A 12,198-nucleotide genomic window follows, 5' to 3' on the forward strand; every position below is an offset into this window, starting at 1 on the left:
TACTTTGTGGAAACTGTTGCGACACCATGGCATCCCATCCCTTGACATGCCAAGTTGTTCACAATGATGTCTTGACAGAATCTTTCGGCATATTCCCAGGAGAGCAAAAAGGGTGCCTATTGTCACCTTTCTTGATCTCAGTGGACTGGATTATGAACAGGACAACAGCTAGCATCAATAAGGCATTCAGTGGACACTTTTCAAACACCTAGAGGACACTGATTTTGCTGATGATGTCGCCCTCCTTTCACACCAACGTGAAAGCATGGAAGAAAAGGTCCTAACAATAGACAAAACTGCCGCAATGACTGGACTGAGCATTACCAAGTGAAAGACCAACACAATGAGGATCAACCAGTCCAACAACAATACCATCACACTGGGAGATGATGACATGGAACATGTGGAGTAGCTCTCCTACTTGGGAAGTATGGGCAGAGATGGAGGAACAGATAAGGACATCAATGCCAAGACAGGGAAAGCAACAGCTGCATTCAAGACTCTCTGTCCCATATTGAATTAACAAATAACATCTGTGAAGATAAAACTGCAGATCTTCAACACAAATGTGGAGAGTGTGCTCTTGTATACATGCAATACCTGGCATACTAAAAAGTCTTCAAATCACAAGCTACAGACATTCATAAACAAATGCCTGAGTTACATCCTTCACATCAAATGGCAAGACTTTGTCACAAATGAGCAGCTTTGGAACAGAGCAGGACAAGAATCAATTGACATTGAAATCAAGAAAAGAATGTGGGGGTGTCTAGAACACACTCTCAGAAAACCATCATCCAGCATAGTCCATCAAGCTCTCACATGGAACCTGCAAGGAAAATGCAAAAGAGGAAGCTCTCTGAAAACACTGAAAAGGTCTACTGAGATTGAAGGACGACAACTGGGGTACCCCTGGAGTCAGCTAGAAGTTTTGTCCAGAGACAGAGTGAAGTGGAGGAGACTTGTAGATAACTTATGCTCCACTCAGAGTACAAGGGATAAGTAGTAGTAAGTAGTGTCCCCCACATCCAGCAAATGAGACGGCATGTAAACTGTGCCTTGAGGCAGCCGAAGGTACACTTGGCCAGTATGCTGGCCCAGTTGAGGCAGGCATGGAAGAGTTCCTGGCTGGGGTCCAGCTCGACAGTTTAAGGCTTCATGAGCCATGTCATGAGGAAGTAGGCCATGTCCCCCATAATATACAGTGGCATCTGAACATCCCCATCTGCCAGCTAATGGTGGGGGATAAATGTGCCTGCCTCCATCCTCCAGCACAAGCTGGAGTTGGGGAACACACAGGCATCAGGTGACTGGCCCAACCAGCTGACGCAAATGTCTGTGAACTGGCCACAGTGGTCAACCAGGGCCTGCAGCATTCCAGTTGATATACTTGGACCAGCTATGCACTGGGGAATGGATCAAGATGTGGGTTCCCCAAATAGTCCTGATGCACTTCAGGAACCCCAGGGTGGCGAATCTGGCCATGACTGCGTCCATACTTCCCATACAGATGGCCCTTCACAGCAGGATGGCATTGATGGCCATCACAACCTGCAGAGGAGGGGACCGAACACACATGTCCACATGTTAGAGACTGAAGGAGGGAGTCCCTGTGGCCCGATGGGCGGGGTTCCCTGTCTGCCTCTCATCACCTCCCTGAGCTCTCTGGGACACTTCCCTGTGAAACCGTCCTATGGCAGCAGGGCTGTGTGAGGGTGGGGCTGCATGGTCCCCCAGGGACAGGGCTTCTCTTCCACCCAATCCCCTCATACCTCTGACCCTGCTTCTTGAGGGTCCTCCTTGGGGAGAATGCCCCACCTCATGCAGGGTCTGCAGCCCAAGAGTGCCTTACCTTCATGAGGAGGACTCAACGGTGGAATTCCCCATGCCTAACTAGTTGCTCACCGAGCAGTAGCTGTCGGGGGTGGTGAGCTTCCAGAGGACCACTGCAACCTGCTTCTCCATGGAGATGGTGGGCTGCACCTGGGTGTCCTGTCTCCAGAGGGCGGGGGTGAAACAGGCACAGAGCTCCAAGAACGCATCCATCTGCATGCAAAATTCTGAAGCCACGGCTGGTTATCCCGCTGTCCCATGACCAGCCAGTCCCACCAGTTGGAACTGGTGCAGTGCCTCCAGATCTGCCTGTGCACCCAGAGGGATGGGTGCAGATGTGACCATCTGGCAGCAACAGTGAGGTCCTTGAAGGTGGTGCGAGGTCACCCTCTGTAAGGAAGAGGAGGACTGCTGTCAGGAGGTACAGCAGATGCTGAAGTACTCTGTGTGGAGCCAGCGCAACCACAGGGACTGCTCTGGCACCATGGCTTGCTGGAAAGAGCTGTCTCCCCCAGAAAAAGTCAAAGCCCTGCTCTAGCAGCTGCACTGTCCCTTGTGGAGGTAGTCATGCCTCAGCATGGGCAGGGAAATGGTGTCGGGGGTGGGGCTGTTCCTTTAAGGGTGCATCTGACCAGGGCTCCTGGAAGGAAATGCTGACCTGCGACCTTGTCTGCTGTGGTTCTGGGTAGCCCTTTTGTCGAGGGAGCAGTTGGGCAGTTTGGCCACACTCTGTCGACAGAGCAGATTGAAAGGGCAAATGACTCTGCAATCTGAATTCGATCTGTCAACAGAAGTTTTCTCGGAAGATATCTTCTGGAGAAAACTTCTGTCAACAAATCACTCTAATTTAGACATTGCCCTAGTTATTGGGGAGGAAAAATGGTGTGGTGGGGTTGTTCTACTTGTTCTCCAATTTTGTGTTCTCAGGATTTCCTCCACGAATAACTTCAGTATCTGCTAACTTCAGTTTTGACAAGCAGCTGCAGTGAGAATTTAACATTATCCCTGATTGTTCCACTGCTGACTGCTTGATTCAGATTTCTGAAGAGCAGCTGGGAATCTGACTTTTTCCTTGGTAATTTCACTCCACCGTGTTGCCTGGCAAAACAGTGGAAAAGAGCAGAGGGACAGGAGTTGTCTTGCTTCTGACTCTGCACTGTTTACAGCTGAAAGGTTATCTCTGCAACCCATAAAGTGTTAGAAACTGAATGGGTTATTTTAAATTTAACAAAAATTGATAAATTAGGTAAAGCTTCCAACCCTCCCTGTAGAAAAGTATCCCTTCAGATCAGATATTGTATTCTTTGTATTGATAATGTGCCCATATTTATCAGTAGCTTTGCTCTACCTTTTAATGTACATGCACAATTAATATGAAACTAAATCAAATCAAATAGCAAACAAACAAACAAACAAAAACCCTTCTACATTTTAGATCTCTAAACCATGAGCAGTTTGGTTGTGTGGTTTTCCATACGTCATGAGTGACACATTCTCAGAGGAAAGAAACTCAGACCACTTAATTTTCCTTAGAAGGATTCATCTTATCAAGAGTATTATGTATATAAAACTTCATGTTCAAACCCTTATAGTCAGACTATTCAAAGAGAGACCCTATTAAACTTGATGCATAAATGTCCCAAAAATTAGTCTACTCTGGTTTTTCATTAAATACCTACTCAGAAACTATACTAAGAAGATATTTTTGTTGTTACAGGGCACCACAATTTGTTTGCTTTTTGAAAAAGACACTAAATTTTACATTAGGTTTCAAAAAAATTAGGAATTTCTCCATTCATTCCATTTAGTTTCTGGCAGCCCCCCAACTTCAAACATCTTGAAAAGTAAGAACTCCATTATGGCGCTGACTTAGTGAGGAGAAAGAAACATGAAAGGGCTAAGAAAGGAGAAAAATCTGCCCTTCTGTGGAGGGAGGAGAGGTTTATTATGGAGATGAGCACTGGAAATGGATTTGTCAGGAGGGACTTTGAGACAGAGTGCAGAGTCAGAGTTTGGGAGTCTTGGGAAATGGGTCCTTTTGAAAAGGTCATAAAATTGGAATTATGTTTTTAAAACTGTGAAGAAATTGTCCTTTTATATCACAAAATTCCATTTTTCCCCAGGTCTACTTTGAGGGTACTGGCCCATGGAGGAAAGGGAGAGGTAAAGGTTGAGGTTTGTGGGGTCTTGGGATGTTTGGGAACAGAGAGGGAGACTGGGGGTGAGTCCATGCTAGAGAAATAAGTCAATTTCAGTTACGTAATTCTACCTATGGCATTTCCATAGCTAGAATTGATTTATTTTCCTAGTGAAGACCTAGCCTCTATACTCTTGCATCCACCTCCCTTACTCCATACAATAGTGTGGTGTAGAGGGGTCAACTCTGGAGCCCAGGGAGATGGATTTTGCTGTGTCTTCATCAGATGTGCAAAATCAAACTCTGGAAGATCAACCACCAGTGCGCTGATCTGCCGGTAAGTATAGACAAGCCCTGGCATGGGGTTTGGGGCAGTGAGTAGGGAGGAGGCAGAGACGGAGTGCAGGGGAAGGAGTCTGAGAATGAGTAGGGAGGGGGTAGAGGCTGGTGTGGGGAGGACACCTGGAGGAAGTGGGGAAGAGTTTTAGGGTCTTGGGAACCGTTTGGGGGATGGGAGGAATGGCCATGGGAGAAGGGAGGGGATTTGGCGGAGCGAACAGGGGCTTTGGGGGAGGGGGCATGGGAGTTTGGGGGGGGGAGTAACGGTTTCGGGGGAGTGGGGAAGGGGAGAAGCCGGTATTAAGGGAGAAGTGGGGAGAGCCAATAGGGCGTCCCGGAGGGAGCAGGGAGAGAAGGGGGCTGGGGAGGGGCAGGTCGGGGTGTTTAAGGAGCCGGGGAAGAAGCAGGTACTGGGGTCCGGGGAGGGGGCCAGGCGGGGAGGGGTCTAGGGCCCGGGGCGACCCACAGGGCCTCGCGGCGGTGTCTGGAGCCGGAGAGAGGCGGGCCCAGACTCGGGGTTCCCTGCTGGGGTGGGGGGCCCGTTCCTCAGAGCCCCCCTCCTCTCGACGTCACTTCCGAGGCCGGAGACAAAATGGCGTCCGGCTGGTGCCGGAGCCTGGGGCCGCTCCGGGCTACTTAGAGCCGGGCTGGCCGCGGGGGGCAGGGGGTGTCGGCGCTGCAGGTAAGAGGGACCCGACCGCGCGGCCCTCGCTCACCGCAGCTGCTGGGCGCTTGGGGTCCTGGGCCGCTGGGGGCGGCCCCTAGCGGGGAGCCGGGGGACGGCCCTGCCTGGGCGGGGCGGTAGGTGGGCGCCCGGGAGCAGCGGATGGAGCTGTCGGAGGGACTGTGGATAACACCCCCCCCAGCCGCGCGCCCCACAGGTGCCCCTTGGAGGAGGCGAGCCGGGCTGTGGGGCGCCCGCTGGCGGGGAGGCCGGGGGAAGGCGCGTGGGCTTGGGGGACAGCGGACGGAGGCTCGTGCCAAGGCGGGGCGGGAGGTGGGGTTGGGTTGGGAAAGCGGCTGTGCACCCCTCCCGGCGGGTTTAAACATTGCGCTGCCACATACCGTTCTTGCAGCGGCCGGCGGTGGGATGGGTGGTGGAAATGCCCCACGCTAAGCAGCATCTCACAGGCCGGGAGATTCCCAGTTGGCCGGCCTGAACGTGCCCCCCTGCTTCAAGGATCCCATCCTCTTCTCTTTCCCCTCTCATCAAAAGCCCTGGCAGCTCACCTAGGCTAGGGCCCCCCCAGCAAAGTGACTTCGAGATCACAGCCCTTAGTTAGAGCAAAAGCAAGGAGGGGTCCTGTGGCAGCCCTTAGTTCTAAATCACTTTGCTTGTGTCTTCAGGATGCACACCCCCTTCTGAAATAAATTGGAATCAGGAGAATGTTATTTTGAATTTTGTAAACCTAATTACAGGAAGAGGAATAAGTGCTGTTAAGACATGGATTAGCATTAGCCTGTTTTGCAATAAGCTATGATGGCATCTAGTGGCACTATTTTGAAATAGTAACAGAGAGGAAGCTGTGCTAGCATTGTAGCTGGGTGCTATTTCAAATGCATCCTTGTGCGGGGCTGGGTTATTTGAAATAAGCTATTTCAGAATAACTGTTTGGGAATGGATTATTTTGAAATAACACTTCTGTGTAGAGGTGGTCCTAAAGACCAAGGCTCCAAGCTCTGCTCAACAAGGGAGAAATGAACTCCAGAGTTAAAGGTCTGGTTTGTTTATAAAAATTAAAGTGACCTAGCCAGGCTGAGTCTGGAGTATGAAAGTCTTCATGCACTGTAGGATGTAGTTGCAGTCACCAGACTCAGAGCTGTAGAAGCTGCTGGCCTGGTTGAAGATATCAACCACTATCAATTTAACTACAGCTTTCTGGAGAGTTAAATTACTGTAAGTAGAAGGGTTTTTCCACTGGAGTAGGACACACACATTCTTTGGCACTACAGTGGCACAGCCGCAGCGGTGGGATAGATGTATACAGACTCCTCCCTGAAAATACCCTGTGACAGTCTCTCTAGCGCAAACTAGAGAGCTCTTGTTTGGAGGTGCAGTGGTATCACTGGGGAGAAAGAGCCCTAAGTGAATTGCATTTGAGGCTATGGATCAAAACTCCACTTGCTGAATGAGCAAAAGCCAGTGCAGGACATGACATGCTGGCATGATGTATTCTCTTTGCAAAACATTGTCTAATGAGTGGGTAGTCACATTCAGCACTAACATTTCCAAATGATTGTACTAACGGTAGTGTTTATACAGGACTTGGAGGGGTGAAGAAAATATCAGACCCTTTCATCAGTTGTAGTTGGAAAAAAGCTGCCTTTGTCAGTCACTACCTGAGTATTCAAATGCAGCGGAGAATCTAATAAACTCCATTCTTTTTTTAGTAATAAACAGGAAGACAGGCTCACCCCCTTTTTCCTCCAGTGCAGCTGCTAACATCTCTCCAATTTGTTCTCCCTTCTTACCAACATTCTTTGTTATCTTGAGGTAGCAACTCTCATGCAGCTCCTGTTGTTGGTTAATCATCTCTCTCAGTAGCTGGATCAGAGAAGATGGAGTTGGTAGACCAAGGTATTGCCTACGTCCGAAAGGCTCAATAGGTTATACCAGTCTCTTCATGCACACTGCAAAAGATTCCGAGAAGTCCTGTGGCACCTTATAGACTAATAGATTTTATTTATTTATTTATTTATTTATTTATTTTCTGGAGCATAAGCTTTCATGGGCAAAGACTCACTTCGTCTGACACTCTGCAAAGATTAATGTTTGCACAGCCTTCTCATTAAGAATTTCAACTTGTCACTACTGCTTGGCGTAACCTCACTCATGCAAGCACTAGTATAGACTGGCCTTCAGCAATTTAACTCCTGTGGTCTCTAGACTTGCTCTGGGCAGGTGAGATGACAGTGGTTAAAACACTAGTAGCTAGTCAGAGTTAGCACTTCCATTGTTGCTACTACACATGGAATTGCAGACAGAAGGTTTTTTTTTCTTTGTTTTGTTTTGTTTGCTTTAAAGAAACAAAAGACCTGTCAGACACTCTGAATAATCTGAGGGGTAGCCATGTTAGCCTGTAGCTTCAGAAATAACAAGCAGTCCTGTAGTACCTTAGAGACTAAACACATTCATTGGGTTGTAAGCTTCCGTGGGTGAAACACAAGTGGATTTCACCTACAAGAGCCCATGAATAAATGTGTTAGTCTATAAGGTGCCACAGGACTGTTTAACTGTGAACAGTAGGTATGACAAGATAGGTCAATGCAATGCCCTGCACGAAAGACTTCAGGTTGAATGGTCAGTATCGTTCCCCAGGATCTTTTAAGCTATGTCTACACTAGACATAGAAATTGACCGCAGATAGGCAATTTTAGCGACACCAATTGTGTGGCTAAAATTGATGTATCTATGCTCTGCTAACTTGCCTGTCTTAAAAGGGAAAGGTCGATGGATGAGTTTCTCCCTTCAGCCTTCTTCATGAGGAGTGCCGCGTCGACTTTGACCTCTAAGAGCTTGATTTTTTTTTTTTTTTTTTTTGTGCACGTGCAAAATCAAACTCCTGAAGACTGACCCTGGGTGGGTCTATCTCCTGTGGTAGTGTAGATTAGATCTTGGAATGTTAGGAATAAAGTAGTAGGCATCCTTCGATCCCGAGGCATCATGGGTTTGCGCCCCAGTTGGACTGATTCGAGCAGCATCTTCTGTGGCTGTGCAATCCAATCCAGGAGTGGCAGTCCTTTCTGCACTGTGAGCAGCAGTAGGCACACGTCGCTCTGGTATCATGGGCATGGATCTTCCTGAGGGCTCTCCTGTCTTCCACTTCCTTCACCAAGGTAGTTTCATACAGAACAAGAGCTTCCTTCACTCCCTGTTTCCAGGCATGCCTGTCTGAGGCGAGCGAATGCCAGGTGCTCACACTGATAGAGAGAGCACTGAGGTCATGCTTGCCCGTGTCCTTGTAGCACAATTTAGGTCGCCCTTTTGGCCTATTTCCAGATGCCAGTTCGCCGAATAAAGCAACCCTCTTGCTGACCTCTTGGCAGTTATAGACGTGCCAGATCTTCAGGCTCAGCAATACTGTAGGCAAATTTAAGATGTAACACAATTGACACACTTATGATACCTTCTCTGCAGTCCTCTGCGATGGATGTGTTAGTAGAGAGATGAAGGTTTAAGTCCCTGGAAAGAGGACTGTGGATATATAGCTGCTGCAAGTTTGGGGTTTTGAAAACAAAAAGCCTTTTTCCAGGGAGCCAGGCTTGAAAGGGGCGCTGTTGATGTTGATGACAGGTTTTCAGGTGTTGGTCTGGATGCTCTGTTCTTCCCTTTTCAGGAGTAGGAACTGTTCAGATTGAAAGACCAGGTTGTGTTTTAAAATCTTGAATGTATGAGATTTTATTGTGGAAGTAGGCTATGCAGGTTATGCAGTGTACACGTCACTGGAACAAAAAATACATATGCTCAGTCTCCTTTATCTTTCTGCATCATCCTCTGCCTAAAAATGGAAGCGAATGATACAGCAGTAAATGAAAGTGAATCTAAATTTCTCTGAGTAACTTCCTGGGCTGTTAAAATTTGAATGGTTGATGATGGGTTAGTGCTTTAGTCCCTGCCTGTCTCCTCTGAAGTCAAGCATGCAGTTCACAAATGACAAAGATCTTGTGTCTGACAAGGTGTGTAGTAAGATTGCTCTATACCAGTGGGTCTCAATCAGCACACAGCTACAGCCCATGTACCATCAGGTCCATATGGGTAGTATATATTGTTGTGAATGCTGCCCACATAATACAGAGAGATGCATCTGCAGCCCATAATGGTAAACAGGTTGAGACCTACTCCTCTGTACCCCTTCCAGGGGTATATAAAAATCAGCTGGAAAAAATGCATGGTGCTGAAAACTACACATTAGATCTTTTTCTTAAAATGTAATTCAAATCTGTCTTTGTTTAAACACGGAGTCCTATTGTATTTAATGCTTTTCAGATGTATAATTTTAACACTTGTCTATTGTGCTGTTCTGGATCTCATTTTCACAAACCTTTACTAAAATGTTTAGGGCCCAATAGCATTTTTATTTTTGTTCATCATGTCATTTGAGATATATTTAAGATATGCATGAACATTTAACCTGTCACTGGCTCAGTTCACTACACTTTTATATACCTCATGGAAATATTGGTATATGAGCAAACCATTCTACAGTATTATTAATAGATTTCCCTCTGAAATATTTTTGTATTATGCCTATTATTTCAATGCAGTACCCATTATTTCAGGTGCTCTGTCTTCAGCACAGTTTTTTGATCCTGCCTTGAAATGTGTCTTAGATACACGTTAGAGGACTCTTATGGACCTGCTGCATATTTTGTTCTATTGTTTAAAGGGCAACTATCAACTCATAATCCAATCATTTTAAAAAGTTACTGTACCAATTTCTGGTTCTGAAATCATATTTTAGCTTAAATTTTTTCCTCTCTGTTTATATGAAAGACTTAGAAGCAAAAGGGAAAGGAGAAATGATTAACTGTGTAAAGGGAAGTATGACACTGAATATACATAATGTGCTATAAATAATGTTACATAAATAAAATTACATCAATACTGTGAATAGCTTTAAAAAAAACAGAAAAATGTGTTCCTTAATCATTCAGTTAAGCTTAAATGCCACTCAGTCTTTGCAGTCACATTTTTTCAGGCTGAAGTGTAATTTTTAAGTTAACTGTGTTCCTTTAAATGTTTTTTAAACTGTACGTTTAAAATAAAGATGGGCTTCTTGAAACAAAAGAGTTTTTCTATGGGGGTGCGATATTACATTCTTTAGCAGGGTTTTTTTTTTGTTGTTTTTGTTTTGTGGTATTGAGAAAAACGTGGTTTAGCTGATAGAGTAAGGAGCTGGGATTGCTAAAATTAGTCCCCATTCTATTACTGACAAATCACTGAACTGCTGTGTGCCTGATTTCAACTGTCTGAAATGGTCATAGTTCTTATGTCATTGGCACAGAGCATGAATTGCTGGTTATAAAGTTTTTTTTGAGATCCTCTGATGAAAGACTGGATGAGCCCAAAGTATTAAACATTGTATTTGTAACATGTAAGCGTTAGCTTTTTCTTTTGATTCTTTTCAGTTCTGTTGTTCTCAGTGTTGACTGATATTAAATCTGTCCTTGTTTCTGGATTGCTACACATGTGTTTTGGAAGACTGCAGAATTTTAACACACAATTATTGTGTTTGGGTAGTAATAAAACCTATTTTTAACACAGTTTTAAATGTGTGCAGCTAGTCTATTGTTTTCAGATCCTTGCTTATGTAACTGACCTCTTCCTTAGCATCCTATTACTTAATCTACAGTTGGAAGAAATTAGTTGTAGAGAGCTTAATGTGTGGATGTAGAGACTTACAGTTGTACTTTTTTAAGTTAAAGCCGTTCACTTGGTTTTTTAATATACTGTTGCTAGGTGAGGTCCTGCCTGCTCCCTGGTTAATGATGCAACCGTGCTTACTTAAGATTTTTGTATGATCACCGATTAACTTTTATGCCCCATTTTCACTTTGCTTTTATTTTGGCCATCGGGAATGACTGAAATGTCTTTGTAATTAACTTCCCCACTGACAGAACTAATTGTATTTTTAAAATCATTTGTGTTTAAAAAGCCTTTTAGGGCTAACAAATTAAGGTATACAAGCCTTATTTCACTTAGTGTTAAACATTGTATTATAACTCAAAATATCAGTCTTAATTGTAGGAATAAAGCTGAAAAGGTGACTGTCTTTTTTCATAATGATGATTTTTTATGTGTTACAATTAAAAAAAATAGACATTTTCTGGACACAAATGAAGGGAAGAAAATCACATGGTATCACTTGCGTTCTCTTTCACCTTCCATTGCTGATTTTCAGTATGAGCTGAGGCGAGTCATATAAACTGTCTGCATCTGTTTTTTAATGTCTAAATGGGATTAATCTTTGCTTGTTTTTGCTATTTGTGGGGTAGATGACTTTTTTTTTTAATTAAAGAGTTTTCACGTGTACAGAGTCTTGGAGGTATAGCAGCGTTTAGCCTAACTTTTTTATTCTATTTGGTTTAAACTTAAAAATACTTTAAAATTGATATTAAAAATATTGTCTACAAATATAGTTGTTATGCTGGATGTTTGGTTGTTCACTTTATTTCATCTGTGGTGTGTGGGTTTTTCTCTTAGTAAGATATATCTTTTAATCATAAACTTTGCAAGTAGAATTCAGAACAAGGCCAAAGTATTTTGACTGTAAATTAAGCCAGTGTTCTATTTCAGAGTTGCTGCAGTGCTGCCTCCCTTAAGAATGTCATATATAGTTTCCTCAAAATAAACATAACTTATTGACTAAGACTGAATGTTTCTAAACAGACGTTTCTGAAACTCCGACCAAGGTTAAGAGATGCAGCAAATCTTGTTTAACTCACAACTATTTATTTCCCAGTTCATTTTTGGCACTAGGGAAGGGACCTAGTAATTTTATCAATTTGAACCTTGTGGCAGGTTTTTGGTTTGAACTAGGTGTTATTCAACTATGTTGTCTTTTATTTATTTATTTATTTTTAAATTCAAAGGTTGCTTTAGTGTGGAGTGTGCTCCCTGGAAAATGCTTGACAAACCTTTCCTTCAGGACTGCTTTGTACTGCAGGTGGGCCTTAGGGATATCTTTTATAGACTTGCTTAAAGCTGTTTATAAAAAGCCTGAAGGCTATTTTTAAGCTTGTGCTTCAAGTTCAGAATCTGCTGGTTTTTTTGTTTCGTTCTCTTTTTGGTAAAGAACAATGTAGCAGGGATTCTTGTAGCCAACTTCCTCCTGCTCATGTGGTGAGTGAGAGCTGGAAGCTAGGGCCTCGTACCTAGTGCTGGTAGA

At 44.5% G+C, this 12,198-nt stretch overlaps 1 protein-coding gene across 5 annotated transcripts in view; it reads left to right on the forward strand.

Moving 5' to 3' along the window:
- The first annotated feature begins 4,917 nt into the window (after positions 1-4,917).
- Positions 4,918-12,198, forward strand: part of PRDM2 (PR/SET domain 2) — a 122,670-nt gene continuing 115,389 nt past the window's right edge. For 4 of the 5 annotated variants that reach the window (XM_074975545.1, XM_074975544.1, XM_074975546.1 and 1 more), the window contains exon 1: positions 4,918-4,991. The gene's annotated coding sequence lies outside the window, so the exon portion shown is untranslated. The remainder of the gene's footprint in view (positions 4,992-12,198) is intronic. The other variant, XM_074975548.1, reaches the window with a different exon arrangement.

Source organism: Carettochelys insculpta, chromosome 23 (assembly GCF_033958435.1).
Source record: "Carettochelys insculpta isolate YL-2023 chromosome 23, ASM3395843v1, whole genome shotgun sequence".
Classification (NCBI taxonomy): domain Eukaryota; kingdom Metazoa; phylum Chordata; order Testudines; family Carettochelyidae; genus Carettochelys; species Carettochelys insculpta.